Source organism: Magnolia sinica, chromosome 14, assembly GCF_029962835.1.
Source record: "Magnolia sinica isolate HGM2019 chromosome 14, MsV1, whole genome shotgun sequence".
Lineage (NCBI taxonomy): Eukaryota > Viridiplantae > Streptophyta > Magnoliopsida > Magnoliales > Magnoliaceae > Magnolia > Magnolia sinica.
The window spans coordinates 55,846,893-55,852,757 of record NC_080586.1 but is presented as its reverse complement, the minus strand read 5'-3'; the positions used below and the strand labels follow the sequence as shown (position 1 = coordinate 55,852,757).

The window sequence follows — 5,865 nt, the reverse complement described above, 5'->3', positions numbered from 1 at the left end:
AGCTCCCATCGACTGACTTGCGCAGTTTTACAAAATTATGGGTTTTGTTTCCTAATTTATTTTTAATTATTTTTAAGGGTTTGTAATCGGGGATTAGGATATTGGAAATATTGCTTAGGGATTTTGGTGAGCAAAGGGAATTAAAAGCTAGGGTTTTTTTTAGTATTCGAGGTGTATTCTCGGATCGATCAGCTCTTCAATCTCTCATAACATTAATTATCATAGTGGATTTATTGTTGCTTTATGCCGTGGTTTTTTCTCGCGAGGGGTTTTCCATGTAAAACCTTGTGTTCTCTGTGTATTTGGTTTGTTTGATCTCTTATTGTTTGATTCTAACTCGTGGTTGCTTCCACGCGTTCCCCTAACAAGTGGATCCAAGCTAACATTAAGGTTTTGAGTTTTTTGAATTTGAAAACATGTCTTCTAAGGGATCTAATATTTTGTATGAAATGAAGAAGTTCATTAGGAGAAAAAATTTTGAACTATGAAAGGTTAAGATGAGATGCCTCCTAGTTCAGCAAGGATTACAACATGTTCTCCTTGGTAAGGCGAAATGTCCTGCATCTAAGCAATACAAGAAAAAGGGGTAAAGGCTATGACCAAAAATCATAGCAAAAGCCATTTTGCTACGGATTTTATCCGTAGCACGTCCGTCACTATTGGTGGGGTAGCTAAAGGTATAGCTACGGATTATATCCGCAGCGATAGATACCAATAGCTAGGGATTATATCCGTAGCAATAGATACCAAAGCTACAGATTATATTCGTAGCTATTTTTAAAAAAATTGTAATAATACGACCTGTTTCCATTGCAAGAACCTGCTGTGATTGATAACTCATCTAAGCTTAATGTTGATAGAAATAGTACATAAAATGCAATCAGAGAAAAAATGATGCATTTATTACAAATAGCAATCAAATCATACAATGCATCCTGCATTCACATTTCTAAATAAACAATACTTCACTTTGCTCAACCTATCATAAGAATTACAACGCCCTCATGTACAAGAAACAAATACACTCCAACATAGTAAACACCCTCCATATGCATTTAATAATGCTCACATTTTTACAAAATTTTCTTCCTTCAGACGGTCGATTTTAGCAAATGCAGAAGATAGAGCTTCTTCTTTCCTTGAAACTGCAGATGTAACTTCTGTAGACTTCGATACAAGATCACTTTCAAGTTTTGAAACCCTTCCCTTGAGAAAATGAATTTCATCCTCCACTGACTTCTTTAGCTTGTCAGCCTATATAAAACAACATTTGTAGACACAATCAAACAAGCATGCCTTTGTTTACATCTCAAAAGGACGAAAGATAAAAAAACACATATATATGAAGAAATCAAAATTGTACCTACAAATCTTCTCAATTATGGAAAAATCCATAGGTTAGGTTATCGGTTATAAGTTTAGGTTATAGGTTATAGGTTATAGGTTAAGGTTTAGTTTATAGGTTTAGGTTTAGGTTAAGGTTATAGGTTTAGGTTTACGTTAAGGTTTAGGTTTAGGTTATAGGTTTAGGTTAATGTTTATGTTTAGGTTATATGTTATACGTTATAGGTTATAGCTTTAAGGAATTGAGAATAGGTAAAGGTTTAGGTTTAGGAAATCGGGTTTGGGTTCAAGATTAAGTTTAGGTTTGGGTTTTCAAGTTTAGGTTTAGGTTTAGGTTAGGGAGTTGAGATTAGGATTATGTGTAGGTTTAGGTTTAGGGATTTGAGAATACATTTAGGTTTAGGTTTAGGTTTTAGTTTATAGGATTAGGTTATAGATTTAGGTTTAGGTTTTAGGTTTAGGTTATAGGTTATAAGTTTAGGTTATAGGTTATAGGTTAAAAGTTAAGGTTTGGGTTATAGGTTTTGGTTTAGGTTAAGGTTATAGGTTTTAGTTTAGGTTTAGGTTTAGGTTATAGGTTTAGGTTATAGGTTTAGGTTAGGTTTAGGTTTTAGGTTTTAGGTTATAGGTTATAGCTTTAGGGAATTGAGAATAGGTTAAGGTTTAGGTTTAGGAAATCGGGTTCGGGTTCGGGATTGGGTTTAGGATTGGGTTTTCAAGTTTAGGTTTAGGGATTTGAGAATACATTTAAGTTTTAGGTTTAGCTTAAGGTTATAGGTTTAAGTTAGGTTAGGTTTAGGTTATAGGTTATAGGTTATAGGTTTAGGGAATTGAGAATAGGTTAAGGTTTAGGTTTAGGAAATCGGGTTCGGGTTCAGGATCGGGTTTAGGTTTGGGTTTTCAAGTTTAGGTTTAGGTTAAGTAGTTGAGATTAGGATTAGATGTAGGTTTAGGTTTAGGGATTTGAGAATACATTTAGGTTTTAGGTTTAGGTTTAGGTTATAGGTTATAGGTTTTGGTTTTGGTTTAGGTTTAGGTTTTAGGTTTAGGTTAAGGTTAGGTTATAGGTTATAAGTTTTGGCTATAGGTTATAGGTTTTGGTTTAGGTTAAGGTTATAGGTTTTGGTTTAGGTTTAGGTTTAAGTTTTAGGTTTAGGTTAGGTTTAGGTTATAGGTTTAGGTTAGGTTTAGGTTTAGGTTATAGGTTATAGGTTATAGCTTTAGGGAATTGAAAATAGGTTAAGGTTTAGGTTTAGGAAATCGGGTTCGGGTTCGGGATCGAGTTTAGGTTTGGGTTTTCAAGTTTAGGTTTAGGTTAAATAGTTGAGATTAGGATTAGGTGTAGGTTCAGGTTTAGGGATTTGAGAATACATTTAGGTTTTTGGTTTAGGTTTAGGTTTTAGGTTTAGGTTAAGGTTATAGGTTTAGGTTTAGGTTTAGGTTTTAGGTTTAGGTTAAGGTTATAGGTTTAGGTTATAGGTTTAGATTAGGTTTAGTTTATAGGTTATAGGTTTAGGGAATTGAGAATAGGTTAAGGTTTAGGTTTAGGAAATCGGGTTCGGGTTCGGGATCGGGTTTAGGTTTGGATTTTCAAGTTTAGGTTTAGCTTAAGTAGTTGAGATTATGATTAGGTGTAGGTTTAGGTTTAGGGATTTGAGAATACATTTAGGTTTTAGGTTATAGGTTTTGGTTTAGGTTTAGGTTTAGGTTTTAGGTTTAGGTTAAGGTTAGGTTATAGGTTATAAGTTTAGGTTATAGGTTATAGGTTATAGGTATTGGTTTAGGTTTAGGTTATAGGTTTTGGTTTAGGTTTAGGTTTAGGTTTAGGTTTTAGGTTTAGGTTAGGTTTAGGTCTAAGTTATAGGTTATAGGTTATAGCTTTAGGGAATTGAGAATAGGTTAAGGTTTGGGTTTAGGGAATCGGGTTCGGGTTCAGGATCGGGTTTAGGTTTGGGTTTTCAAGTTTAGGTTTAGGTTTAGGTTTAGGTTAGGGAATTGAGATTAGGATTAGGTATAGGCTTAGGTTTGGGGATTTGAGAATACATTTAGGTTTTAGGTTTAGGTTTAGGTTTAGGTTTAAGTTTTAGGTTTAGGTTTAGGTTATAGGTATAAGTTTAGGTTTAGGTTTTAGGTTTTAGCTTTAGGGAATTGAGAATATGTTAAGGTTTAGGTTTAGGAAATCGGGTTCGGGTTCGGGATCGGGTTTAGGTTTGGGTTATAGGTATAGGTTTTGAGATTTGTGAATAGGTTTAGGTTAAGGTTATAAGTATAGGTTATAGGTTAAGGTTTAGGTTTATGAAATCGGGTTTGGGTTCGGGATCGGGTTTAGGTTTGGGTTTAGGTTTTAGGTTATAGGTTATAGGCTTAGGTCTAGGTTTATGTTATAAGTATAGGTTTTGGGATTTGAGAAAAGATTTAGGTTAAGGTTATAAGTTTAGGTGGTTATAAGTATAGGTTATAGGTTAATGTTATAGTTTAGGTTAAGGTTATAAATATAGGTTATAGGTTTAGGTTTAGGTTTATGTTTAGGTTAAGGTTTAGGTTATAGGTTTTGGTTTAGGGTTAGGTTTAGGTTATAGCTTTAGGGAATTGAGAATAAGTTTAGGTTATAGCTTTAGGGTGTGGTTTAGGTTAAGGGTGTGGTCCCTACAAATATAGATATATAAACACGGCCTATCCAAATGGCCAGGCCCCTTCAATGCTGTCCATAGAAAATGGACAGCTTCATCATGGTCATGACAGCGGTTCCCACCTTCCAGGGACCTCCGCTCATCCGGATAGCTCTGATGCACATCCGGGTCTGCTCCATTAATTTCAAGCAAATACATAAACATGGCCTGTCCAAATGGCCAAGCCCCTTCAATGCTGTCCATAGGAAATAGACAGCTTCATCATGGTCATTACAGCGGTTCCCACCTTCCAGGGACCCCCGCTCATCCGGATAGCTCCGACGCACATCCGGGTCTGCTCCATTAATTTTGATTAAATACATAAACACAGCCTGTCCAAATGGCCAAGTCCCTCTAATGCTGTCCATAGGAAATGGATAGCTTCATCATAGTTATAATAGCAGTCCCCACCTTCCAGGGACCCCGCTCATCCGGATAGCTCCGACGCACATCCGAGTCTTTTCCATTAATTTTGAGCAAATACATAAACACGGCCTGTCCAAATGGCCAGGCCCCTCCAATGCTGTCCATAGGAAATGGACAGCTTCATCATGGTCATAACAGCGGTTCTTACCTTCCAGGGACCCCCACTCAACATCCGAATAGCTCCGACGCACATCCGGATCTACTTCATCAATTTTAAGATAATATATAAACATGGGCCTGTCCAAATGACCAGGCCACTTCATCAATGAATCATATAGTATGAAGGAAAGAAGACTCACCAATTTAGCTAGCAAGGAGAGAAAGTGTGAGTGCTTGGAATGTCGCCATTTCTTTGAATAATGGATGCATATTCCACAATGCAATCTGAGAATGAGTAAGTTTTTTAGTTTCTCCGACAATGCATATGGGCCCAGATTTATATATAAAGATTTTAAAGATTGTAAAACAGAGTAAATGATTATATTAACTTCCAAGTATCGATTAAGAAGAAAAATGTAAATGATGATGGGAAAGAAATCTTAATATATTAAATTATTGAAGGACAATGAGACATACCAAGACTACAGGTGCCCAGAGCAAGATAACTGCACCAATGTTGTACCTAGCTGCATTGACAAAATAAAAAAATTATACGAATGAAATGACAAAAAGCCAGGATATCATGGACTAAGAGGAAGATGAGTGCCCTCAAGAAAAAACTCATGCCAGCATATTTAATGTGACAAACTTTCATTATGTCTTTGGTTGGCTTCACCAAAGGTTTTATCTGCACTAGCAGGACAGATTAATAAACAACACCAATAAAATGAAAATTAACTTAGATGTAAAAGCTGAATGCCAATTTGCAACACAGAAGCAACAACCAGAAAATTGTGTATCTGAAAATATAAATAAAGAGCTAAAATTTGAGTACATCTGAGTGAAAAAATAACCATTTCAAAGCTGAATGGAAAATACCTTAACACCTTGGCAGGTACTCGAGATTGTTTTTTCTCAACATTCATTTCTATCTTAAACCTAGGAGCTTTACAAGTTGGACAACTGGTTTTCATCTCGTTCTCTTTCCAGTACAAGATACAGTCATTTAGACGAGCATGGATCTTCACATAATCAAGATCCAACTTTGTAATGATGTTCTTCGCTTGGTAGGTATTAGTAGGGGCCTTGTTACTGGAAGGTAACACCTTCTTTAGTAGTTGAAGGAGCTCTGTAAAGCTTTTTTCGCTCCATCCATGGTTCACCTTTAATTTGAAAAGTTGTACAATAAAACTCAACATAGTAAAATCTTGGGCCCCTGGGTATAGCTCAGTCATTGCGTCTCGTAGATTTTCTTCAAACTTATCAGTTTCATTTTTCCCAAAGACGCCTTCAACTACATGAGTCACATTCAGCTCATCCTGTACAA

At 35.9% G+C, this 5,865-nt stretch overlaps 1 long non-coding RNA gene across 1 annotated transcript; it reads right to left on the bottom strand.

Annotated features, from left to right (window-relative positions):
• Window positions 1-1,117: 1,117 nt before the first annotated feature.
• Window positions 1,118-5,125, bottom strand: LOC131225458 (uncharacterized). Its single transcript, XR_009161360.1, has 3 exons — window positions 5,016-5,125; window positions 4,739-4,823; window positions 1,118-1,254 (listed from the first exon to the last, which is right to left on the bottom strand). It is a non-coding gene; the product is annotated as an uncharacterized LOC131225458 (long non-coding RNA).
• Window positions 5,126-5,865: the final 740 nt, after the last annotated feature.